This window comes from Hyperolius riggenbachi, chromosome 7 (genome assembly GCF_040937935.1).
Source record: "Hyperolius riggenbachi isolate aHypRig1 chromosome 7, aHypRig1.pri, whole genome shotgun sequence".
Lineage (NCBI taxonomy): Eukaryota > Metazoa > Chordata > Amphibia > Anura > Hyperoliidae > Hyperolius > Hyperolius riggenbachi.
Window position 1 is genome coordinate 76,227,241 of NC_090652.1, and position 27,989 is coordinate 76,255,229.

The 27,989-nt window shown below is 46.9% G+C and overlaps 1 protein-coding gene across 2 annotated transcripts in view; it reads right to left on the reverse strand.

Moving 5' to 3' along the window:
• The window catches only part of CACNA1H (calcium voltage-gated channel subunit alpha1 H), an 822,232-nt gene that overhangs the window by 595,708 nt on the left and 198,535 nt on the right, over positions 1-27,989 (reverse strand). The window lies entirely within an intron of this gene.

A 27,989-nucleotide genomic window follows, 5' to 3' on the forward strand; every position in this document is an offset into this window, starting at 1 on the left:
AAGGTGAGCCATTTTGCAAGTAACACTCGCTTCTTCAGAGGAGGCTACTTGGTTTGTAGCTACTGAAGAAGCTGAAGTTACTCACGAAACAGCTGTCAGGTCATCCACAACATGTTGTAGGTCTGTCTTTGCTGGGGATGAAATAAAGTGGTCAATTGCTCTTGAAGCTGGTCTGCTGCATGGAATGTCTGTTCTCTGCTTGGTTGGATAATTGGTCTGGTTCTCGGGATGAGAAAGACTATGGCCTCAATTCACTAAGCTTATCTCCTGTCTTTAATAACTCTTCTAGAGTTGTTACCTTGGTGATAAGGCATGTAGTATTCAGGAAACATTTTACCTCAGGCAAGCCTAAAGTTAACTCTTCTGTCTTTAACCATCTTAGCGGTATGGACGAGCTCAGCTCGTCCATCACCGCCGATGGCTGCCGCTCAGGCCCTGCTGGGCCGATTTTGCTCAAATAAAGTGCAGCACACGCAGCCGGCACTTTGCCAGCCGCGTGTGCTGCCCGATCGCCGCCGCTCTGCGGCGATCCGCCGCGAGCAGCGGCGAAAGAGGGTCCCCCCAGCCGCCTGAGCCCTGCGCAGCCGGAACAAATAGTTCCGGCCAGCGCTAAGGGCTGGATCGGAGGCGGCTGACGTCAGGACGTCGGCTGACGTCCATGACGTCACTCCGCTCGTCGCCATGGCGACAGGAGAAGCCAAACACGGAAGGCTGCTCATTGCGGCCTTCCGTGTTACTTCTGGCTGCCGGAGGCGATCGGAAGAACGCCTCCGGAGCGCCATCTAGTGGGCTTTCATGCAGCCAACTTTCAGTTGGCTGCATGAAATAGTTTTTTTTTTATTTAAAAAAAACCCTCCCGCAGCCGCCCTGGCGATCTTAATAGAACGCCAGGGTGGTTAAAGAGACTCCGTAACAAAAATTGCATCCTGTTTTTTTATCATCCTACAACTTCCAAAAGCTATTCTAATGTGTTCTGGCTTACTGCAGCACGTTCTACTATCACCATCTCTGTAATAAATCAACTTATCTCTCTCTTGTCAGACTTGTCAGCCTGTGTCTGGAAGGCTGCCAAGTTCTTCAGTGTTGTGGTTCTGTGATGCATCTCCCCCCTCCAGGCCCCTCTCTGCACACTGCCTGTGTATTATTTAGAGTAGGGCAGCTTCTCTCTTCTCTCTTACAAGCTGGATAAATCCTCCTCTGAGCTGGCTGGGCTTTCACATACTGAGGAATTACATACAGGCAGAGCTGTCTGCACTCTGCAGGAAGAAACAGCCTGACACTTCAGTGGAAGATAGCTGCAGGGGGAAAGAAACACACAAATGATCTCTTGAGATTCAAAAGGAAGGCTGTATACAGCCTGCTTGTGTATGGATGTATTTTCTATGTGTGGACATGCTGTACATCAACCTACTTCCTGTTTTGGTATATATATATATATATTTATTTATTTTTTTTGCTAATGTTTACTAAATGTGTGTAGCAAATGAATGTAAACAAATTATAATGTTATCAACTCTTTGATTGCTGCTAGGGGTTGCCCACTGAAGCAAGGGGAATTCCACTGAAGAAGAAAGTGCTGTGTTTAACTGTTTGAATGTTGCTCTACTACAATGTTATTGTGGTAGTAGATTTAATGCTGTAAATCTTTTAAAACAAAGAAGAAATGCTGAGTTTCATACCACTTTAAGTACCGCCTCTTAGAATAGATAAAGACACACCCACAGCTGTGATATCTGTGCATCAGTGGTCCTGGCTCCGCCCACCTGCCACACTCATTACACGTTTGGCTTCCTCTGCCTGCTGGATGCTCCATCTATCTGATGTAGTGGAAGGCAGCCGGGGGACATGAGGTTCTGAGTTCTTCTGATGTGGAATCACAACTCTTGCAGGAAATGTATGGCTGTGAATAACTGCTTTGTTAAGTGTACTTTTTACCATTCCTATATTTTAAAGCGCCTTCCTGGGGTCTCCTGCCTAATAAGAACCGATTCTTTTAGCCGTCTATGAACCGCTGATCTTCTCAGAATGGAAACATTATCTGAGGAGAATAATGGAAAGCTGAAAGGCCGGGGGCTGGGTGACCCGGCAGGGACGGCGGCGTTCCTGAAGGCAATATGCGAGAATTCAGCAAGTGATCCAGCCTAATGCATTATGCATACATTGATCAGCTGCACGGCACAGCGGCATGCTACTTTGCGGCACAGTGTGCAGGTGTCTGTATAACTCCGTCTCTGCCGAGACTGTCTGCGGCACTGGTTAACTCAAAACATGCCCCCTACAGGATCACAGTACATACTGCAAGGGGTTTAGCAGTCTTCACCTGGCATTTCCACATGTCTCTGTGCAGGAGGTACTAAGAGAACAAAACTTGTGCTAAAGATTTGGGTGCCGAATGTGAATTACAGCTATAGGGATGCCCACTGGGTAATTTGAGCACTGGTGTGGTGTTGGTATACCCTAGATCAGCGATCTGCAAGCTTGGCTCTACAGCGGTTAAGAAACTACAAGTCCCACAATGCATTTGTCTTTATGAATCATGACTATGGCTGTCAGACTCTTGCAATGCATTTTGGGAGTTCCTTAAAGTGAACATCCAGACTAAAATGTAGACTACTACGTAGAGAATACAATAGAACAGAAGGGAAGGGAAAGGAGGAGAGAATAGAAGAAAATAGAAGAGAAGTTCTTTTTCTGTTGCAAAACCTGCCTGTTTGTAAATCCCAACCTGGTTCATCTCCTGTGATAATTTATCTTGAGTCTTTTAATATGGCAAATACATTTTTGGAATAACTTATTAGACTCTCACCAGAGAAAAGAAAAACCATGAAAGCTTATCTGCCTCTGATCTGAAAAGGTTCTTTAGCAGTTCACTTATCAAAGATTTTTTAATGGAGAAGTAAAGACCCCAATAAAGTATGGGTTAGTCTAGAAACAGAATGTATGAAGGGAGGGGCGATTGTTGCTTGGAATTATAAACAGATTAAGGAATTTTATTTTTAGAACAGATCACCAGTTAGTCAAACTATCACTCCTGGTCCTGTCCCAGATCATTATCCCAAGTAGGAACAGGCAACAACCTTGAGTAGTTAGGAGGACTTTTTGCCAGGTCAACATCCTGCCTAGAGAAAAGAAATGCAGGAAGATGCTATGTTCTTACATCTGCCAAAGCTATATCTCACAGGTGAAGACCATCACTGCCTTCCTTTAAGAGGTGGTAGTAGATTCAGCCAATGTTTTATTTTGCCTTCAGACCCTAAGCTTCATTAGGCAGTTAGAAAAAAGGGAAGGTACAGTAATGGCCCATACTCACGGGCTACAATTGTCGCCGCAACACGCGCACAGGTCGCCCGTGAGTATGCGCCGTTGCACGGGCGCACACCCCGAACTGTCGCTCGTCGCTGATGTCGCCAGGCGATTGAACTGCTCAATCGCCCTTCCGCCGCAACTGTCGCTAGTCCGCGTGAGTATGCGGACTAGCGACAGCAACCTCCATCGAGGAATACAGAGCTTCCGGCGGGGGAAGGAGGAACGTGTGCTGGCGACAGGCCCAAAAAGTTGCCAGTGAGTATGGGCCATTATATCTAACCTTAATGACCTGGAGAAACACTTCTTTGTGAAAACTAGGCCCTGTAGAGTATGTCATAGGCAAACGCAAGGGGGGGGGGGGGGATTACAGCTGCCCAGAATCCCCCCTCAGACCAGGGCCGGTGCAGTGTCTGTGGTCAGACACAAGTTGAGACAGAATATCTGCAGGTATCCTGCAGTTCACAGCACTGCCCCCTTTCTTTCCTGATTTCAGTTGACTTTGGATGTAGTTTGCAGAGCATGGAGCAGCTCTGGGGAACTTAACCGAGTCAGGTATGAGCACAGCCCTGTGCCCTGCTGTGTGAATGCTTCACTTTCCCCTCCATTAGCAATGTCGGCTGTCCTCATTATCTGTAGCCAAACTGCTCCTGATCAATCTGCTTGTCGGTCATGTGCAGATCGGACATTTAGGAAATAATTTGGCTGAGTGAGACCTTTCAGGAATCCCCCCCCCCCCTCCCCCTTGAAAATCCTGGGTTTGCCCCTGTATGTATGTTTTCGTTAGAAAAAAAAAGAATACTTCTCCCACACTAAAAACCCATTCAAAATGGGAAAATTAACTAGAACAGCTTGGTTAAAGCATTGATTGGAACAAACTTTATAATAGTATCTGGCTCCCTAGATCTCCAGTATAAAGTTGTTTTGAGGTGGTACCTTACTCCATGGGGAACCTGGCAAGGGAAGAATTCTACAGATAATACTTTCTGGCGTTGTGGAGCCCTAACTAGCGATTTCACTCATGTTTGGTGGTCTAGCCCATCTATACAAAAACTCTGGCCAGAAATACAAGACTTCATTTGTTTAAACTTTGGAATAGATTACAGGTTCTGCCAGGTTAGTGCCTTGTTCAGGACTGGTTTCTCTTTATCCAGTATACCTCACGTCAAGCTTACCTGTGTAGCTGCACTAGTGGTGAGGAAGGTAATAACTGAACGGTGAAAAAACCCTGCCTCCCCCCTTAAAAAAAAACCCTCTCTCTATGGATAAGCAAAATGCAGTCCTCTCTGGCGTGTGAAGTCAGGTCTTTTTTGATCGCAGCTTATATCAACTTTGAAGTAAGAGGCGGGAGGTCGAAAAGTGATAGTTGGTTATTTCTTTGTTGTTCATTTTCTTTTGTACATTTTGTTTCATCCCGTGGGAAGGAGGGGGCGAGAGGTCGGGTGGCTGGTTGTAGGGTAAGGGCGGAAAAGGAAAGGAGCGTAAGGGGAGGATGGAAGAAGTGAAGACCAGGGGAGAGACAGAGGGTGGGGGAGAAAGAGGTATGGGGGGGGGGGGGGGGGGTTAGGAAGAAGGGAGGGAAAAGGAGAGCAGTAGAGAAGGGAGAGCAGAGGAGAAGAGAATAGAAGACAATAGTAGAGAAGGGAGGGAAAAGGAGGGGAGAAGAGAAAACAAAAGAAGAGAAGGAAGAGCAGTAGAGGAAGGAATAGAGGACAATAGAAGAGAGGGGAGGGGAAAGGAGGGCACAAGAGAGGGGAGAGCAGAGGAGGAGTGAATAGAAGACAATGGAAGAGAAGGCAGGGGAGAAGAGAAGACAAAAGAGGAAAAGGGAGAACAGAGGAGAAGAGAAGAGAAGACAATAGAAGAGAAGGGAGAACAGAGGAGGGAAGAATAGAATCAAGAGAAGAGAAGGGAGAGGAAAGGAGAAGACAAAAGAGAAGGGAGAGCAGAGTAGGAGAGAAAAGAAGACAATAGAAGAGAAGAGAAAACAGAAGACAGTCAGGCAGGGGTCACACTTGTCTTTCAGTTTTCTGAGTGCGTTTTTCTGCATGAGTTTTCTGACAGTGCTACATTGCTGTCTGTTTTTCAGCATGACAACGAAATATTCAAGTGTGAACTAGCCCACTGATTAACATTGGTTCTCAGTTTTTCTATGTAGGAAAAAACACAGATAGACAGGTGTGACCCCTGCCTAAGGAAGAGGAGCAGAGAAGGGAGAAGAGAGAAGGGAGAGGAAAGAAAATAAGAGAAGACACACCAAGAAAAGACAAGAAACAATAATGAAGAGGAGATGAGAAAAATTGAAGAAAAGATGGGAAAATACGAAAAAGGTGGGTAACCAGGGGAAGATGAAAGGTGATTGGAGGACAGAGAGGAAGGCAAGGGGGGGGGGGGGGGGGGGAATAGAGCATTGTTGGGTGTATAAAGTGTTCACAATTGCATTTAGAGACCTGACTTGAACAAACAGCATGAGCTGCAGGGGCAGAGCACAGGGGGAGCCATGGCACCGATATTTACAGCAGGGAGAATGGCATTGCAGGGCAGCATTTCATCTGTATTTAGTCTGTGTACATTCCCCACATGTCACATCTGCCTTCTGCTAAACTTCACTGAACTTATATGGAGGAAACACGTCACGCCGTGCTCGGAAAACACCAGGGAAGACAAAGACTCCTAAGGGAACCTGTGCATGCTGCTGCTACCAGCTGCAGAGGCACCACAGCAATATCTCCCAACATTCTGAGGCAAGAAAGGAGGACACTTTATAAGAGGAACTTTAACCAAGGATTGAACTTCATCCCAATCAGCAGCTGATGCCCCCTTTCCTATGAGAAATCTATTCCTTTTCTCGAATAGATCGTCAGAGGGGTCTGTATGGCTGATATTGTGGTGAAACCCCTCCCACAGTGTGATGTCATGACCAAGGTCCTGACAGTTTGCTGTCTGTGAACCTCTTTGAAATGTGGGAAATAACAGCTTTTTCCAACTGCCAAGCAAGCAACATCTCCTTCTGTGCATAGAACTCTCAGTAATGAACATTCCGTACAGATCACCTGGCAGAACTAAAGATGTCACCACCAGTGATACATTTCAGATTGTAAATCAGAGAGAGGAAAGATTTTACAATGGGCAAACCCTGACTAAAGGTGCGTACACACATGCGACTTTAGTCGTTTGAAACGATCGTTCCCCGATCGTTTCAAACGACGATCGTTTAAAAAAAAGCAGCCAACGACCATTGAGTCTAACGACGGACGAGCTAGATCGTTAAAAACGAACGATCTAGCTTGGCGGATTTTTTCCAACGACGATCGTTTGCAAAAGTAGTACATAGTTGGAATCGGTCGTTCGTACTAGGCTTGACATGCGCATTTCACTATTTCTCCATGGAACTTTCATTTTTATGCACAGGCGCAATAGTTGCTTTACGCGATGTAACGTTCGTTCTAACGATCAGATCATTACACACCTTTTAAAACTAACTTTACTTAGGTCGTTCTTTCATCAATTAAAAGTTCGTTCGTCGTTGACAACGAACGATCGTTGTCGCATGTGTGTACGTAGCTTAAGGTCTCTTGCACACTGCAAGCGATTCAGATTCCGCTTTTTAATCAGTTTTTACATCCGATTCAGATTCTGATTTGCAGTTTGCTCCCTGCACACTGCAAATCGGTATCTGAATCGGATGTAAAAACTGATTAAAAAGCGGAATCTGAATCGGAATCGCGTGCAGTGTGCAAGAGGCCTCAATAGTCTATAAATGAATACTGTATTGTAAAAAAATAAGCTATTTTATTCCTTGTTATTTTCACTACAGTTCCCATTTAAAGGGATACTGTAGGGGGGTCGGGGGAAAATGAGTTGAAGTTACCTGGGGCTTCTACCGGTCCCCCGCAGACATCCTGTGCCCACGCAGCCACTCACCAATGCTCCGGCCCCGCCTCCCGTTCACTTCTGGAATTTCTGACTTTAAAGTCAGAAAACCACTGCGCCTGCATTGCCGTGTCCTCGCTCCCGCTGATGTCACCAGGAGTGTATTGCACAAGTCCAGTATGGTCTTTGGTCTGTGCAGTACGCTCCTGGTGCCATCAGCGGGAGCGAGGACACGGCAATGCAGGCGCAGTGGTTTTCTGACTTTAAAGTCAGAAATTCCAGAAGTGAACTGGAGGCGGGGCCGGAGCATTGGTGAGTGGCTGCGTGGGTACAGGATGTCTGCGGGGGACCATTAGAAGCCCCGGGTAACTTCAACTCATTTTCCCCCGACCCCCTACAGTATCCCTTTAAGCCACACCGCTAATCACACCCCTAGTCACACGCAGCATAAAGATTTCATAAGAAAAATAGGTTTTATAATTCAAACCACACTGGTCTTTTCTATTCATCTATATTCTATTCTATCTGGTTCATTTTCCTTCATATTAACAATTAAAAACAAGAAATATATCAATTTAAAGCATGGAAATAAAGTTTAGAGGAAATTAAACACATTTTCAGTAGAAAGGAGAAGGAAAGCTGAACAGAGGAAAAGGGTTCCCAAAGAGGTACTGTCCCTCCAAAAGAAGTACAGTTGGGAGCTATGTCACAGGAGCCAGCAGGCAAACTCTGGCAGTAAAAGCCGATCGAGCAACCAGTTTGATTATTATCAGATTGGCTGAAAATCGGTGCCGCCAAGTACAGGCGCAATCAACGATGCAACCAATTTCGGGCCGAAATTGGTCACGTTAGTCGATCGCACCTAGTGCAAGATGTCAGGCCGAAATTGGTTGATCGCGTGTGCGGCGGCCGATTTTGAAACAAGCAACGAAACCCCCGCCACTGCCCCCTAATGTATAAATGTGCCCCCGTGTGTGCATTTATACATTGCCTGTCCTGTGTCTGCATGTTGCCCATCTGTCTCCCCAGGTTCTATCAGCTGCATCCACGCTGGCGGCGGCACATATCACCTGATGTCAGTCGCTATGCGCCTCCGCCAGCATGTATCCGGCAAATAGAACTGGTAGAGGCAGACGGACAACATGCAGACACAGGACAGGTAATATATAAATGCACACACACGGGGGCACATTTATACATTAGGGGATGCAGCAAGCTCAGCCTTAAAGGGAACCTTAACTGCCGTGGAAAAATAAATTCACTTACCTGGGGGCTTTCCCAAGCCTCCTGCAGCTGTCCTGTGCCCGCGCCGGTCCTTCGGTGCCCTCCGGTCTCCCTCCGCCGCTAAGTTTCGTTTTCGGACGACTGCCAGTCGTCCTTGGGCCTCTTCCGCATTCCTCGTCGTAAACTGCAGTAAAGCGCGTCCGCATGATGCCAAACGCGTCATGCGCATGACGCCAAACGCGTCATGCGCATGACGCCAAACGCGTCATGCGGACGCGCTTTACTGCAGTTTACGACGAGGAATGCGGAAGAGGCCCAAGGACGACTGGCAGTCGTCCGAAAACGAAACTTAGCGGCGGAGGGAGACCGGAGGGCACCGAAGGACCGGCGCGGGCACAGGACGGCTGCAGGAGGCTTGGGAAAGCCCCCAGGTAAGTGAATTTATTTTTCCACGGCAGTTAAGGTTCCCTTTAAGATTTCATGCTGAAATCGGATGGGAATCGACTTGCAGTATATGGACATCTTCGACAAAGAGACAAAAGTGATCTCTAATCAGATGTCAAATCTGCCCATAATCTTCTGATGTATGGGCACCTTAAGCGTCCCATTGAAGTAAGTGCTTCAGCAAAGTGCCAGTTTCAGCAAAGCATTACCTAGTCAACCTTGCGCTGCATATTCGGGACAAATTTCAACCTAGTGGAAACAGGCTTTAACTTTTTTTTTTCTCTTTTAATACCATTGTATATGCAAGCCTCCAGAACTACAGCCATGAAGCTCCCCAGAGGTACCAGGAAGAAGAAGTGATGGAAAATCTTTCCAAGTGGGGCAGAGGGAGCTAAGCTTCCCCCCCCCCCCCTCTAATAACTTTACATACTATTCAGAAATGGAGTAGTGAGCCTTGCAGTGAAATTGGGTTTGTGGAAACCCCGGCTAACCTCCGCCGGTCTCAGTGCTGGGTGCCTGTGCCAACTTGGAAGTGGCACCTCTTTATCCAGACATATGTCCAAGCAGCACACAAGATATTAAAAAGTCATGAAAATGCATGAGAACCTGTTAGTGGGAATTGAAAGCATTCCCTGAAAGAATCTAGAGAGCGGGGGGAGGGGGGTTTAGGAGCAGTGACCTCGATACCTGCGCGATACATTAATAATTTTATTCACACCTCTCCTCTCTCTGCCGCATGCAGACGCCGCTCTGTACAAAGCTGTTTACTGTACCAGGGAAACAATGCGCTGTCTTGTCACCAAGGACGAATCCTAAAACATCTCTGTTATCACCGTTACATCAGTCTTTGTGCCAGAGAAATAAGCAGATCCAGCTTATAGAGAACCTGTCAAACTACTGAAGCCAGGTAAACCAGCCAGTATTTATCAAAATCCAGATCTCCACTATGTAACATCTTAGGTGCCTGTATAGATTGGTGCACTGGTATGTAAAGTGTACCTGACGTGACATGATGAGATATACATAGGTACATATAGTACTAGCTAGTCCTACTAAAAAACTGTCTAATGTCCCTTTCTGTTAGGGCCGGTTCACATGGGGCCTCGGCGGGCATTCACTGCCAGCGTCCAGGTTTCGTCATTAGATGCTCCCATTCAAGTCAATAGGAGCATTTGCATCAGGTGGTGTTTATCGTTTACCGGCATTTGTGCGCGCACGCCGTCCGATCCCCTTTTTACCCCGTCATTCTAGGCAACCCTGGACGCAACATGCGGTGTTGCATGTTGCGTCGGGCATACCGCTTCCTGGCTCCATGAGTCCCCCATGCAGTAGAAATTTGATCCAATGGCTGAAAACTCTTTAGCCAGCACTAGGCTAGCTAGTACAAATGCCTGGCGCCCCCCGATCCCCCCGTTTATACATTACCCCCCTGGATCCAGCAAACGCGCAGCCTCCCTGCACAGCTTCGGTCTCTCTATGGGGGGGGGGATCTGGTTTGCGCATGACGTCGGCGACGTCATGTGCGATCCTCCGCATAGTGAAGACCGGAGCTGGGCGTGGAGGCTGCGCCGATCGCTGGATCCAGAGGGGGGGGAGTAATGTATAAAATGTATAAACGGGGGAGCAGCGGGGAGCGGGGGGGTGTCGGGCATTTGTACTAGCTAGCCTAACCTAAAGGGTTTTCAGCCATTGGATCTCTGGGGGGCACAAACTGACAAAACCTCCTGAGCCGCGTAACGGTCAGGAGGTTAAAGTGAGTTATCTATGCAAATGACCTTGTCTAATCAAGCAGTTTCCTAAAACGTGAATAGAAGCCAAAACACTTATCTGGTAGGGGAAGACCTGCTGATAGAATTTTAGTGCTGAAAAGTTCAAAACGATCATTACCTCTGTTTACTGTGCAGCCAAATTAAGAACATTTTACACCAGACTGTCATGGCTGCTGTTTAGAACTTAATCTTAAGAATGAGCCCCTTAAACTGAGAATAAAAATAGGAGACTCGGTTCTAGGTTACTAATGTTCTATTTACCATTAGTAAAACACGTACTATTGCCTTAAAGGGGACCTAAATCGCCAAGCATATGGAGGCTGCTATATTTATTTCCTTTTAAACAATGCCAGTTGCCTGGCAGTTTTACTAAGCTCTTTGGCTGCAATAATGTTTGAATCACACACCTAAAATAAGCATGCAGCCAATTCATTTAGACTTCAGTGATCAAAGCTTGTTCAGGGCACAGCACAACTGGCAGTAGAGCCAGACATATTGAAAAACTGACTGTCCTGTTTTGAGAGAAATATGCATCCCAAAAAAAAAAAATCAAAAACAAAAAAACAGTCTGCTATTTAGAATCAGTGTAGCTGTCACAACAGTCACAAAGATAAGCTCCCTGCTTGGTTTGCTTCTGAGGCTTTATTTTACCTGGCATGCATTTTCCACATGTCAAGATAATTATAGCTGGTTGCAGAGTGAACTGGAACTGTAATATAATGACATTAAATTAAAAATTAGTCTTTAGTATTAATGCAACATGGAGTCACTTTTTTTTTCTTTTTTTTTTTACTGAAAACCAAGTTACGGCAACAGCATAAAAATACAAACCGTATTTGAAATATAAAAAAGGCTTGACAACAAAGAAGCAGTGAAAGGAAAAGGAGTCCTGCATTGTTTTGTACAGCAGGGGGTGTAATCATGCAGCTGGTAGGTACGGAAGGTGCTCAGTTCTGGTTGGGTCCCCTGACCCCATGGGGCCTGTCGCAGTTGCACCCTCTACACCCCTGCCGTTATGCCTCAGCCTGGCACAATAGAATGCAATTCAATATTTTCCCCGAACACCCTCTAAGCTTGTAATTTTCCCGTGCGCCGCTCTTTTCACTGCCCGTAATGACTGATCAGAAATGAAAGTGAAAAGAAGTAACCCGGGCAAGCGATTTCACAAAGAAGCCGCAGAGAATAGCTGCCTGTTGAAAGCTGGGATTGAAAGCAGTCACCGGCTTGTATTAACAGCCTTGCGTAACGCACAGATACATCTTCAAGGTGGACGTTCTGTTTAAATAGAAGCTCCAGGCAACCGCTGAAGTCAGATGGAACTGTTACTGTCATGCAGGAAACGTTTCAGCTGTAATAAAGCCATAATGGCTGCTCGGATTACATTTAAAGCAATACGCCGGGATCAAAGGTTAAGACAGAAGCCACACGGCCCACTGACAGATATCCCATAGCCACGTCTCCTTATAAAATGAGGCCTTTAGTTATCTCATTCTGGAAATGAATATAGTGATTACCTGATCCATCCATGTTCAATAGTTTCTAATGCTATTACTAGTAGGCTGGGGCTTCAGTTCCTTGTATTACATCCCAATTTCAAACCTCTTTTTATGCTGTGCAGTTTTAGTAGTGCAATAGGGAGGATAGTGGGACGCTTGGGCGCGTTCTAAGACTTTTTATAGCATCCTCTCACTGTGGGGTGATCACTTGTGCTGCATTTTGTCCCAGTGAAGCGTGTGTAGAGTTTGTTCTGAAGGCAGAATATAACTTTTGCTAATAAGAGTAAATCAACAAGCCATGACATCATGGAGGACAATATCAAAATCACAGTTAGCAGTGATGTGTTGTTCTGCTATTCAGGGGCTTGTTAAATCTCTCTGCCTCCTCTCTAGACTGCAAGTAAATCAGTAGAGGGGGGTCTTAGGGTTAGGCATCAGTAGAGGGAGGTCTTAGGGTTAGGCATCAGTAGAGGGGTGTCTTAGGGTTAGGCATCAGTAGAGGGGAGTCTTGGGGTTAGGCATCAGTAGAGGGGAGTCTTGGGGTTAGGCATCAGTAGAGGGGGGTCTTAGGGTTAGGCATCAGTAGAGGGGTGTCTTGGGGTTAGGCATCAGTAGAGGGAGGTCTTAGGGTTAGGCATCAGTAGAGGGGTGTCTTGGGGTTAGGCATCAGTAGAGGGGAGTCTTGGGGTTAGGCATCAGTAGAGGGGAGTCTTGGGGTTAGGCATCAGTAGAGGGGAGTCTTGGGGTTAGGCATCAGTAGAGGGGAGTCTTGGGGTTAGGCATCAGTAGAGGGGAGTCTTGGGGTTAGGCATCAGTAGAGGGGGGTCTTAGGGTTAGGCATCAGTAGAGGGGTGTCTTGGGGTTAGGCATCAGTAGAGGGAGGTCTTAGGGTTAGGCATCAGTAGAGGGGTGTCTTGGGGTTAGGCATCAGTAGAGGGGAGTCTTGGGGTTAGGAATCAGTAGAGGGGTGTCTTGGGGTTAGGCATCAGTAGAGGGGGGTCTTGGGGTTAGGCATCAGTAGAGGGGGGGTCTTAGGGTTAGGCATCAGTAGAGGGGGGTCTTAGGGTTAGGCATCAGTAGAGGGGGGTCTTAGGGTTAGGCATCAGTAGAGGGGTGTCTTGGGGTTAGGCATCAGTAGAGGGGAGTCTTGGGGTTAGGCATCAGTAGAGGGGGGTCTTAGGGTTAGGCATCAGTAGAGGGGTGTCTTGGGGTTAGGCATCAGTAGAGGGAGGTCTTAGGGTTAGGCATCAGTAGAGGGGTGTCTTGGGGTTAGGCATCAGTAGAGGGGAGTCTTGGGGTTAGGAATCAGTAGAGGGGTGTCTTGGGGTTAGGCATCAGTAGAGGGGGGGTCTTAGGGTTAGGCATCAGTAGAGGGGGGTCTTAGGGTTAGGCATCAGTAGAGGGGGGTCTTAGGGTTAGGCATCAGTAGAGGGGGGTCTTAGGGTTAGGCATCAGTAGAGGGGTGTCTTGGGGTTAGGCATCAGTAGAGGGGTGTCTTGGGGTTAGGCATCAGTAGAGGGGAGTCTTGGGGTTAGGCATCAGTAGAGGGGGGTCTTAGGGTTAGGCATCAGTAGAGGGGTGTCTTGGGGTTAGGCATCAGTAGAGGGAGGTCTTAGGGTTAGGCATCAGTAGAGGGGTGTCTTGGAGTTAGGCATCAGTAGAGGGGGGTCTTAGGGTTAGGCATCAGTAGAGGGGGGTCTTGGGGTTAGGCATCAGTAGAGGGGGGTCTTGGGGTAAGGCATCAGTAGAGGGGAGTCTTGGGGTTAGGCATCAGTAGAGGGGGGTCTTAGGGTTAGGCATCAGTAGAGGGGTGTCTTGGGGTTAGGCATCAGTAGAGGGAGGTCTTAGGGTTAGGCATCAGTAGAGGGGTGTCTTGGGGTTAGGCATCAGTAGAGGGGGGTCTTAGGGTTAGGCATCAGTAGAGGGGTGTCTTGGGGTTAGGCATCAGTAGAGGGGTGTCTTGGGGTTAGGCATCAGTAGAGGGGTGTCTTGGGGTTAGGCATCAGTAGAGGGAGGTCTTAGGGTTAGGCATCAGTAGAGGGGTGTCTTGGGGTTAGGCATCAGTAGAGGGGGGTCTTAGGGTTAGGCATCAGTAGAGGGGTGTCTTGGGGTTAGGCATCAGTAGAGGGGTGTCTTGGGGTTAGGCATCAGTAGAGGGGTGTCTTGGGGTTAGGCATCAGTAGAGGGGAGTCTTGGGGTTAGGCATCAGTAGAGGGGAGTCTTAGGGTTAGGCATCAGTAGAGGGGTGTCTTGGGGTTAGGCATCAGTAGAGGGAGCTCTTAGGGTTAGGCATCAGTAGAGGGGTGTCTTGGGGTTAGGCATCAGTAGAGGGGGGTCTTAGGGTTAGGCATCAGTAGAGGGGTGTCTTGGGGTTAGGCATCAGTAGAGGGGGGTGTTAGGGTTAGGCATCAGTAGAGGGGAGTCTTAGGGTTAGGCATCAGTAGAGGGGGGTGTTAGGTTTAGGCATCGGTAGAGGGAAGTTTTGGGTTAGGCATTAGCAGAGGGAGGACTTATGGATAGGCAACGGTTGAGGGAGGTTTTTGTGTGAGTAGGGTTAGGTTAAGACATAGTAAAATATCGGTAAAGGTTACTAATATTTTACTATTGCAATTAAGCAGGCATCCTTTTTTTACATGAATGCCATTTAGGGGAGGGGAGGGGACATTTTGAATGAGTCCTGATATGGCAGAAAAGACCTTAAAGAAATATATTTTTATACTCCCTGTGAGGAACGGTGCATGGTACAATGTCAGAGAACGCTTATAAAATCAGCAATGAGCGGTGACCACCACCTCTGCCCACCAGACACAGCAAGATCCCCTCTCTGCACACTCACTAACCTGATGTTATAAATGCTGCACGACATTAGTCACACTATAACGCAGTCGTGTGTCACCCGATTTCATGTGCATGTGATGATAACACAATACGACACAATCCTCACACGTCTCCAGCAGTGCTAGATGTGCTGAAGACGTGGATCTTCCTGCGCTGCCGGTACGGCATGAGCCATAGGTCACAATACGCAGGGCTTAGCAGGCTTCTCTCAGATCAGGTAGCAGGCATCAGCGTTTTCTCAGCTGAGAGAAGTGACACTACACTGAATATCATTTCCCTATCTGGTACTCATGCGGCTGTCTTGTGACAACAAAGTGGGCTGCCTTGTGAGATGCGGCAGAGAAAACAGGGGGTAAAGCTCGCCATACGAACGCTGGAAGCATCCCTATGCTGCCTGCATACCACCGATCAGTCCTGAATGTACGCTGATAGATTAGCAGCCATAGAAGCACCGCACGGCACCTCTCAATCCCTAAATCAATTGGCCCGCTATACCAGCTGCCTGTGCTGCATGATGCACAACAAATCCACCCCCCCCCCCCCAGCTTTTTGGGGTGAAAAAGAGAAAAAACCATAAAGTGGATCCGAGATGAACTTTTACTCATTGCATAATTGTGTTCCTTTCTTATTGTTTATAGGGCATTCCTCAAGACAAATACTTTTTTGTTTTTGTTTTAATACTCTAATTCTCTATAAACTAAACAAACCACGCCCACAGGTTTTCAGAGAGCCAAGGCACTTTCAGACAGTAGCAAGGGCTCACGGGAGCTCAGTCTGGGCAGGACGGAGGGGGAGGTATTACTAGCCAGAGATTTCAGAGGAAGAGGGGAGGAGGGGGGTTAGGTTTTTTTCACAGGCTGAGTGCTCAAGATACAGATAAGCCTGCCTCTGTGTAATGTTTACAAACAACATGGCTGCTGTCATTGTATCACAGGAAGAAATAATCATATTCTATTAAAGCTGTTTGCAGCTAGATTTCCTGTGTAAACTATATAAACTTTAGATAAGATATATATATATAGACAAGTTACTTGTTATAGTTTTTCATCTCGGATCCGCTTTAAACTGCTGGGCTACTTAACCCTTTAGCAGCCAAATAAAGTAAAACTTTATTTGGTTGCAGGGCCGCATTTTTCCTGCTGCAGGGGAAGTGTGCGCTTTCAGCCTGGCAGGCTACGCAGAGTGGGCAGCAGGGAGCGTTTATAGTTACCTGTCCAGATGGCTGGTTCAGTTTCCTTTTCCTCCACCACAGTGGCGATGTAATCCCAACATGTCTTCTCAGTTCCGATCACATGGTATGACAGGTGATCGGGATCCAGGAGACCGTGTCAGCGTTACGCCACCCGGTGATGGAAGAGTCTCTTCCACCACCAGGTGGCGATGTAACGCTGATCCTGGATCCTGATCACGTCAGATCATGTAATGACAAAACAGAGGCGCCAACAGGATAAAAGGAGAACCGTATTAAAATCAATAAAACATGGGGGGCAAGGGTGGACTTACCTCCCCAATCATTTAAAACACAACCACTGTGATCAAATGTATAAAAAACATTTAATCTGTACTCCAAAAACAAACGTTTGTCATTACATTGTTATCCACCTGGTGGATGGGTGTGGACACCCACTCTTTCTTCCTACTACAGAGAGCGACTTTTTAACCTGAGTGGGGACAGGTTTAATATCCCCATATGCGCTTATAGTGGTTGCCTGACCCTCGGCAACCCGTGTTTGTGAGTATAAATCTCTTATTACTTACTTAACCGTTTCTCATCACTAATAATACACTATTGGGGGCTCCCGTCTCTACTTTTTGTCTCCTACGTCAGATCATGTGATCAGGACACCTGTCGGAAGTTCAGAGTTGCCAGTGTGGAGGAAGAGAAGAAGCCGTCCCGAAAAGGTAAATATAACCGCCACCAGCCACCCACTGGTTTGGAAGCACTAGGCATGCCGACAGAGGTTTAGAATTCATCAGCAGCTTTTAAACAAAAACATTTTGTTTGAAGCCGCCGATGGGTTAAGCAGAGGACACACCTGACACGTCTTCAGTTAGGGAAACATGTATAATTCTTTATTAAAATGCATATTTCAAACTGGTCACTAGTGACTGTCTAAGCCTGATGTGCTGTAGTTTTACCGCCAGCAGCTCCCGTGTAAGGACATGATCACGCATCCCCACTGGCACAGATCTTATGCACGATTGGCGCCATGCTATTTACAGCGCAGGCACAGCCCCATTTGTGCATGGAGAGGAGCACGGTTGCGATCTTCAGAAGGATCCCAGACAGTCTCAGTGTTCTGGAGGAGGTTGAGGGGAAGCCTCTGTAGGACATAGAGGCTTCCCTGGTCTTTGGTAAGTATGTTTCTTGACCAGAGGTTTGACTCCGGTTCACTTCAAACCTAGAGATCTGCCAAAAACCGGTTGAATTTGTCATGTTTGGAAGTCTACTCATCCTTTAAGAAAGCTAGCTGGTTTATCTTTCTTACACGTATCATGCAGAAGCGGAAAGAGGCATTTTCTGGGAAATTACATTAACGAGAGATAATGCTGCAATTAACAGTGTGCTAATGGCCCTCTGCGGTGAGGGATGGGATGCTTTGAAGTTGGATTTCCCAGCCGATTCTGCGCAGCCGTCCCAGCTGAACGGGCTCCAGCTATTCGGTGCTCACTTTTGGGCACTGCTCCCCAATCGCCCATCTGATCCTCGGCTTCCCAATCTGCCGTATCTTCTGTTCTCTCCCCGTCTGCGACTGACAATTATTCCTCGCTAGGAAAACATGGTGTTTTGCGAAGCCTGCAAGCAGATTGGCTTTCACAAGCACAACGCCAACTACAAGAGCTCGCTATCTGCTGCTTGCTTCAAACCCCCTCTCTTCTGTCTCTCTTTTTTTTCTTCCTCTCGGTGTTTGTGTCAGGAAGTTCTGCATCTGTCACGCGTGCACAGAGGATTCTGCTGAAGTCACTGCAACCAGAACTGGGGAAAAAACTCATCTAATGTTCATTCACAAGTTCAGGCTGCACCATTGAGTCTTAAAGAATATCTGAGGAGATTAATTAAAGGACCACTATCGCGAAAATTGTAAAATTCAGAATGCATGTAAACACGTACAAATAAGAATTAAGTTTCTTCCAGAGTAAAATGAGCCATAAATTCCTTTTCTCCTAGGTTTCTGTCACATACAGTAGGTAGTAGAAATCTGATAGAACTGACAGGTTTTGGACTAGCTCATCACCTCAAAGGGGATTCTTATGGTTTTGTTTAGTTTCAAAGGCACTAAGCGAATGGCAGTTGCTCTGTCCAACAGCCCAAAAAAGTGTGCCGTGAGCAGGAAAACTGTCCAGCTTCACTGCATAAAATTTTCAGGGAATGTTTTTTTTTTTAAAGAATGAAAGCTTTGCTGAGAATCCCCCATGAAGAGATGGACTAGTTCAAAACCTGGCGCTTCTGTCAGATTTCTACTACCTACTGTGACAGCAACATAGGAGAAAAGTAAATTATTGCTCATTTTACTCTGGAAGAAACATACTTCTGATTTGTATACAGTGGCGTAGCTAGAGATTATGGGGCCCTCAGATGTAAGCACTCTTAAGCAATGGCAGTTGCCCCTACCCTATGGATATTAGTTAATTGGGTAATTTACATTCTACTGCAATCAACACTATACAGAGTTCATGGGCACTGAGAAAGTTTGAGGGTGTAAGGAACACAAGGAAGTTAATGGTGAATACATTAAAGAGAACCTGAGGTGGGTTTTAAGAATGCTATTAGGACACAGAGGCTGGTGATTGTATGCAGAACCAGCCTCTGTGCCTGTACTGTGCCCCACGCACTCTGCTGTCCCCCAGAAAAAAAAAAACAGTCGTGGTAGCGACATGCACCTTGTCACTAGAAGGCTGTTTACCTTTGTGCTGCCTGTCACTGCCAGTCCCCCGCCTCCTCTATATCGCGGCTCCCCGCCTGCCTCCTGCGGCCAGAGGGAAGCTCCAATAAGCTTACGGAGGCGGGGACGGAAGGGACGCAGGCGGGGAGCTGCGATACAGAGGAGGCGGGGGAGCGGCAGTGACAGGCAGCACAAAGGTAAACAGTCTGCTAGCGACAAGCTGCATGTCGCTAGCACAGCGGGTTTTTTTCTGGTGGATAGCAGAGCGCGGGGGGGCCTGTAACTATCAGATGCCTCGGCTTGCAAAAGAATGGCTCATGGCAGACCACCAGGGGCGTAATTAGTTGGAAGCAGGGAATTGAGGGGGGGGCAGAGGTTTCAGAGGTTTGGCGGGCCCCCAACTACTAAGCTTCCCTTTCTGATACTTGGAAGTGGCGACACTTGTTTTATGAGCCTTGTAAGATGGGCCGCCACATTCTGAGGGTCACCAAGAAGAAGCAAAGAAAGGGTTGTGAACATTCAGGGGCCCCAAAGTTTTGCTGGGGGGCCCATAATTTGTAATGATGCCCCCTGCAGACCACTTATACTAAAAGACTTGCTGACTTGCTCAGCTTCTGCTTGATTAATCACTGCAAGCTAGGTGTAACATATGTGTGCACTTCTCATTGGCTTATAAGCAGCCTGCAGGCTTTATAAAGCAGCAGAGAACTGTTTGGGAGTGAGTTTCTCCTCCTGTGTGTTTGGTAAGTTTTAGAGCAGTTGGAGACAGGCCTTGGGGGTGGCATCTCCAATGGTTTGGCTGCGCTCACATATGGTGTTAGATGCTGGTTCTGGGGCCCCGGGCAGTGAGAGTTCCCGGGGCCCCAGGCTGGCTCATGCACCATTGCTTTTAATTTTATTGTAGTATCCCATGCAGTTTAGTTAGGAGGGGGGCAGATGAGAGGGAATATCCTGCACGCTGGTCATATAGCCATTGTCTATATGCAACTGAAGCCCTCTCCAACGACTTGCTGACTTGCTCAGCTTCTGTTTGATTAATCACTGCAAGCTAGGTGTAACATATGTGTGCACTTCTCATTGGCTTATAAGCAGCCTGCAGGCTTTATAAAGCAGCAGAGAACTGTTTGGGAGTGAGTTTCTCCTCTTGTGTGTTTGGTAACACTTATACTAAAAGAATCAGCACAACTCTGGCCAGAAGTTGAAGAACATTACCATAGCAGAACATACCTTGCAGAGCCGGCCTTTGGGGGTGGCAAGTGGGGCAATCGCCCCAGGCCCCGCGCCTGAAGAGGCCCGCACCCTTTGCAGCGGTGGGGAGAGCAGGCATAGTAGTTAAAACTCACGCGCCTTCCTCCGATGCTACCAGCTACCATCAATTTCCTCTCCCAGCATCTGTGTATTGGTAACAGCACCCCCTATGATGACGTGACCGCATGTCACCACAGGGGGCGCTGTTACCAATACACAGATGCTGGGAGAGGAAATAGATGGTAGCTGTGAGGATCGGAGGAAGACACGTGAGTTTTAACTACTATGCCCACTCTCCCCACCACTGCAGCCACCTTCATATCTAATCTATGCTGCAGACACCTATCTAATCTATAATGCAGGCTGGCACCTATCTAATCTATACTGCAGGGCACCTATCTAATTTATACTGCAGGCACCTATCTATCTAATCTATACTGCAGGTACCTATCTAATCTATACTGCAGGCACCTACCTATCTAATCTATACTGCAGGCACCTACCTATCTAATCTATACTGCAGGCACCTATCTAATCTAATCTATACTGCGGGGCACCTACCTATCTAATCTATACTGCAGGCACCTACCTATCTAATCTATACTGCAGGCACCTACCTATCTAATCTATACTGCAGGCACCTATCTAATCTATACTGCAGGCACCTACCTATCTAATCTATACTGCAGGCTGGCACCTATCCATCTAAGTTATACTGCAGACACCTATCTAATCTGTACTGCGGGGCGCCTACCTATCTAACCTATACTGGAGGCACCTACTTATCTAACCTATACAGAGTGTGTGCTTCCACAGCGTGTGTGTATCCACAGCATATGTCTCTAGGCCCCGCATATGACACTCGCCCCAGGCCCCGCATACTCTAAGGCCACCTCTGATACCTTGCTACAGAGACCTACTCCACAGCTGGTTAGAGTTTTACTCACTACCAAACGGGTCTTAGTGAATTTAAGCCACTTTTTTTCCCTGGTAAATTGCAATATTATTACCGCATGTATGAAATCTTAGTGGATTCGGAAAAAAAAAGTCTAAAATACTAAATGCAGAATTTTATCGAACTGTTATTTTTTGTTACCGAACAGGTCTTAGTAAATGGAAGCCACAGTCTGTCATATAACATGGCCCTTAAAGGATACCCGAGGTGACATGTGACAGACATAGGTATGTACAGTGCCTAGCACACAAAACTATGCTGTGTTTTTTTTTTTCTTTCTCTGCCTGAAAAAGTTAAATATCAGGTATGTAAGTGGCTGACTCAGTCCTGACTCAGACAGGAAGTGACTACAGTGTGACCCTCACTGATAAGAAATTCCAACTATAGAACACTTACCTAGCAAAAAATGGCTTCTGAGAGCAGGAAAGAGATACAAAGGGTCAACATAGATTTCAGCTCTGGCATACTTCAATGAATGCGTCATTGAGCAAAAACAATAAAAAACAGTTAAAACGTAAAAAGTAGATTTAAGCATAAAATAAAACTGTGGAATATCTTTAAAAAGTCATTTTAGGAAAAGGAAGATAGATGTAATTATTTATTTCTTTAGTTTATTTTCGCCTCGGGTGTCCTTTAAGCAAGTCATCGACCAACGAATGAGCAGATCAGGTGTCCTGACATCACTCTGATGTCACAGGTGAGGCGTAAGAAAGTAAAGCGGTTAAGAGTTCAGCACAGCAGCCATTAAACTAGCATTATTCATCAAGAACACAGCAATGGCAGTGTCCTCATTCCTCTCACTACAAGCCACGTTTAATAGGGGACTTTTTTGTCTTTAATATTTGCCTAGAGAGTGCTCCTAAACGATAAAACGCTGATCTTTCCATGAAAGAATTTATGGGTCACATTACAGCGGGTAAGTGTGCGTCCATATTGATAACGAGTCATTAAAAGAGGCGCAAACACGACTTCCATTACCGCGGAAGACATAAAAGCAAGTGGCACGTGCCAGCAAACAACAGAACGCAACGTGGGGTCCCGTCGCTTGCGTGGCGGAGAGGAGTAATTTACTGTCGCCCCGGTAATATGAGCCAGCGAGGAGCTAGGAACAAACAGCTTTCCATCACTGTACAATCGGCAATACACCAGGAAAGATACAGGCCCCGCCAAGGCCCTAACAGCCTCAATAAAGAAACTGGATTACTTAAAGGGGGGCATCGTTTATTCTTTGAAGCCATGTAAGTGGAGTTAAATGGTCGCATAGCCCATAGCTATTACTTTCAATGCGTGAATGATACCTATAGGAGTCATCATGTCTAGAACAGCACTGATGACGTTTCTACACAAGGCTTCAAAGACAGCACACCTCCTGCAGAACTTAAAATGAAGGTCCAGGAAGATTAAAAATCAAAAATGTACTCACCTGGCCCTTCCTCCAGACCCTGGCAGCCATCCTGTGCCCTCGCCCCAACTGCGGTGGCTTCCGTCCCCTCCGATGCAGATGCCGACCTTGCCAAGTCGGCATCTACTGCACTTCAGGGTGCGGCTCTCAGAGTCACACTGACGCCATCTGGACTGTACTGCGCAGGCGCAGAACTGTGCCTGTGCAGTACAGTCTGGATGACGTCAGCACAACTATGTGAGGAGGCGGCAAGAGACATTTTGTACCGGAGGGGACTCCGGGCCACCGGAGGGGAGGGGAGCGCAGCTGCGGCAAGGGCACAGAACGGCTCCCAAGGGCTGGAGGAAGCCCAGGTAAGTAGATTTTTTGCTTTTTAATCTTCCTGGACCTTCACTTTAAAGGGAACTTTATGTGACATGATGAGATAGACATGCGTATGTACAGTGGCAAGCATACAAATAATTATGCTGTGTTCCTCTTTCTCTACCTGAAAGAGATAAACAGCATTGCAAATGACAGTTTTTCTCCAGTTGGGCCACAGTCTGACTATAGTGTCCCTCACTGATAAGGAATAACAGTAAAAAAAAAACTGGGATTCTGAGAGCAGGGGATAGATAACAAGTCAAAAGTTCATGTATTTTAGCTCTCTGAGACACAAACACTGTCATTGAGCAGAGACAAAACAATAATCTACTTTTTTAAGTTCTTAAACATAACATAAAACTGTGGGATTTCTAAAAGTAATTTTTAGGAGTACAAGGATAAATACAATTGTTTATCCCATTAGTTTAATTTCACTTAAAGAGACACTGAAGCGAAAAAAAATTATGATATTATGATTTGTATGTGTAGTGCAGTTAAGAAATAAAACATTAAGATCAGATACATCAGTCTAATTGTTTCCAGTACAGGAAGAGTTAAGAAACTCCAGTTGTTATCTCTATGCAAAAAAACAATTAAGCTCTGCGACTTTCAAAGTCATGGAGAGGGCTGTTATCTGACTTTTATTATCTTAAGTGTTATTCAACTATTTACTTTTTCTCTACCAGAGGAGAGGTCATTAGTTCACAGACTGCTCTGAAAGAATCATTTTGAACGCTGAGTGTTGTGTAATCTGCACATATTATAGAATGATGCAATGTTAGAAAACACACTATATACCTGAAAATAAAAATATGAGAATATTTTCTTTGCTGCTAAACTTCTAGTAATTATTCATAGTACACAACCAATTCATCATATATTTTTTTCGCTTCAGTGTCTCTAAGTTTTACTTTAACCTCCTTGCCGGTTATCCCGAACACAGTTCGGGGTAACCTGCGCAGGAGGATTTCTCAGGCCCCGCTGGGCCGATTTGCATAATTTTTTTTTCCTACACGAAGCTAGCACTTTGCTAGCTGCGTGTAGTATGCGATCGCCGCCGATTCGCCGCTACCCGCCACGCCGAGCCGCCCCCCCCACCCCAGACCCCTGCGCAGCCTGGCCAATCAGTGCCAGGCAGCGCTAAAGGGCGGATCGGGATTCCCTCTGACGTCACGGCGTCCATGACGTCGGTGACGTCATCCCGCCCGGTCGCCATGGCGACCGAGGAAGCCCTGCAGGAAATCTCGTTCTCAACGGGATTTCCTGCATACTCTGATCGCCGAAGGCGATCGGAGTGGGTGGGGGGATGCCGCCGCTCAGCGCCTATCATGTAGCGAGCCCTGGGCTCGCTACATGATTTAAAAAAAAAAAAAAATTTAAAAAAAGTGCGGCGCTGCCTCCTTGCCGGATTTTTTAGAACGGCAAGGAGGTTAATGTTGTATTACACTTTCAATAAAGAAATAAAAAAATGTCGGGCCATGTTTCAGTGATCTAAAAGATATTTTGTAAAGTATGAAAAATTATCTTTCCATTTTTAGGTCTAAACGGGCCTGTAAGCTCGAGTTGCATATTTATTCCAGTCATGAAATCAGTACATTTTGGTAAAATCTATAACGTATATTCTGACCAGTAATATCCCGGTAACTCCTCTACCTGCATGAATAATTACATGCACACAGCAGAAAACACACTCTCACACCATCCAACATGTATTATTAGCAGCACTGTGGGATCATGGTTTGTCATCTCTACTCATAAATTAAGGTAAGATACATGAAATAACCGTTGTCAGAGTCCTTGGAACATACAGAGGGGAACTGAGAGGATGTTTAGGTTTAGAAAAAAAAAAAGAAAAACAAACTCACTTTAAAGTAAAACTCCAGGCACATATTCTTTTGTAGCCTGTCAGTGACAGAGTCTGATTTTATCAGTGTAGAGTCTCCTTGAAAGGCGGATACAGGGCTGGATTTACCATAAGACACTGTAGGCACGTGCCTACAGGCGCCAAATGCTGGAAAGGCGGCTCACTTCTCTCCCACCTTCCCTATGCAGAGCCCTGAGCAGAGCGTAAGTAAGAGGTAACTCACCCAGCTCTTGGCATTCCACTGACAGTCGGGGGCACCACTAGCTACTTAATACAAAGCATACCTCTGTCTACCTAATGCTAAAGGACACCTGTAGCTTCCTACGATGGGCAAGGGAAGTAAGAAAGAGGTACACTTGCAGTGCGGTGCGGCGATGGTTTGTAGGCTCATGGAGGGTGAAGTCTAGGATGTCAGGACATCTGTGCCTACAGGCTTCTGTGACGGAAATCCAGGCCTTGGGAAGATATAAAATAAAGTATTGGCAGTCATTTCACCAACCACTTCCTATGGCACTCACCCTCCTCGCTCTATTCCTGCTAATCGATGCGCTCCTCTTCTCCTGCAGCTGTGTATATAGCTGTACACTATACAGCCGCAATACAGCTCCGGGTTCTCCGTTCCTTGTGGTCTCCGTACTTCCGCATTACTGGTCCTGTTACTGCAATACCAGTGACGCATGTGCGGCGCTGGGGTTACCGTAACAGGACCAGTAATTAGGTACGGTGGCCAGGTGGAATGGAGGATGCGGAGCTGTGTAACGGCAGGCGGCCGCAGTGTTTTACTATATCCACAGCTGCAGGAGGAGTGTGTCTTACTAGCAGAACGGGAGCGAGGGGGAGAGGAGAGCAGCATTAGAATCGGCTTCCCTGCATTCTCTGCACAACATTTTACTGTATCTTCTGAATATAAGACACACCCAAGAAAGAATGCGTCTTACATTTAAAAAAAATAATGGACCTGAGAAGATGGAAGCCTTTGGATCCTACTGAGGGGCTTCCCGGGTTCTCCTCGCTCCTGCATGCTGGGACCCTCTTTAAAATTAGTGCTGAGCTACTGATTTAGGCAGGAGCATGGTCTTGCTGCACCTGCGTGAGCTGTCTGCACCTGTGCAGTAACACTTGGCAAGGGGAATCCAGAGAACGGCGTGTGAAGCCTCTACAGGATCTAGAGCAGGGGTCTCAAACTCGCGGCCCGCGGGCCATTTGCGGCCCTCGATACAATATTTTGTGGCCCTCGCCGGCAAAAGCTTCCTTATAGTTCGCTTCAGTGCTCCCAAGTAATCCGCAGTATCCCCGCCGCTAAACGAGGGCTGCAGAGCCCCCAAATCGCCCGGGGGGCAATCCGCCGACATTTCCTGGAAGGGGCAGAGCTTTCAGCTTCAGCTCTGCCCCTCATGACGTCAATCGCCGCACGGATCGCCGCCTCTCCCCGCCCCTCTCTGTGAAGGAAGAGTGAGAGGGGCGGGCAGAGGCGGCGATGCGCCGCGATTGTGAAATTCCTTATGCGGCCCAGCCTCATCCTGACTTTGCTTCCTGCGGCCCCCAGGTAAATTGAGTTTGAGACCCCTGATCTAGAGGCTCTTCTAAGGTAAGTATGTCTTTTTGTACCCAAGGTTATGCATCAAGTACATTTTATTTACCTGTCATTTTTTTGTAAGGGCCCGTTCTCACTATGGCGATTAGTGGGCAATTCCCGCTAATCGCCGAAGCTCTAGCGCTTTTTAAATCTCTAGTGCTATTCTAACCCTATAGCAGTGTTCTCACTACTGCAATTGGCGCCAATCACAAAACTTGCAGCATTTTGCCACTATTCTGGATCGATCGCGGTACAGTGCTTAAATTGCTGATCGCGATCGCTCTGAATCACGGAGATGTACAGTGATTTTAACAGAGCTAAACGCTAATTCACACTTAGTTGTTTTTTTTTTGATTCTTTGTTTATTTTTCATAGAAAAAGAAAAAAAAATAACAGTGCTGTTACATTGGGATAGGCAGAGTAGGTTAACAAGTGATACAATAGGAACTGTCTTGTAAGGCACCAAATGCAAATGTTGGTAGATAGACCCCGGAGATCACAACACGTTTGGTAGCCTATTGTTAAGTTCAAAATCCCTGCATTTCAGTTAGGGTACACTGTTTCAAAGACATTTTCAAGTCATTGATGATCATTGATTTTCACACGATTGCCATGAGTCAGTTGAAACACTGTAATCAACAAATGAATTAAGCTCAAACAACTTCAAAAATCATACTAAGATTTTAAAGGGAACCTTAACTGAACGGGGGGTAAAGAGTTTCACTTACCTGGGGCTATTACCAGCCCCCTGCAGCAGTCCTGTGCCCTCGGCGCCGCTCTGGAATCCTCTGGTCCCCCGCTGTCACTTAGTTTCGTTTTTGACGACTCACCAGTCACCGGCCGCCATGCGTATTATTGGACGCATTCACCAATGCAATTAGCGCTATTGCGGACCGCAACGCGTACAAAAATACGCGTTGTCGGAGTGCGGCATTGCGTATTTTTGTACACGTTGCGGTCCGCAATAGTGCTAATTGCATTGGTGAATGCGTCCAATAATACGCATGGCAGCCGGCGACTGGTGAGTCGTCAAAAACGAAACTAAGTGACAGCGGGGGACCAGAGGATTCCAGAGCGGCGCCGAGGGCACAGGACTGCTGCAGGGGGCTGGTAATAGCCCCAGGTAATAGCCCCAGTTAAGGTTCCCTTTAAGTGTGAATGGGTCCAAAAGCTACATACACACATACGACAACGATCGTTCGTTGTGAGCGACGAACGATCTTTTAATTGACGAAAGAACGACCTAAGTAAAGTTAGCTTTTAAAGATGTGTAATGATCTAATCGTTTGTTGACGAACGATCTGGAACAACGTCACATACTGTTCCTGGAAGTGACATCATAGCAAGTTCCGCCCGCACGTACAGAACGGTTCAAAACGTACGTTACACTGTAAAACTAACGTTACGTATATTACATTACAGTACAAAATTTCATACTGTAGGTATGTAGTAGGGCTGCACGATTTCTCGGTTTTAAACTGAAACCGCGGTTACTGTGAAAACGATCTGGGGATCGTCAGTATCCGGCGGTTTTCAGTTTCTAGTGCCCGCGCTTGGCCGCATGGCCATGGTCCGCCTACCGCTGCGCCGAGCCACAGAATCAGTGCATATTTCAGATGTTAATGAGCCGGGCAGCGTGGGGGATGAGGGGAGGCGGGAGGCGAGTTCAGAGCGGCACACAGCTTCTCCAATCGCTGGATAGCAATGGAATGACGGAGGCGGTAGGCAGAGCTCCGCCTACCGCTGCCGT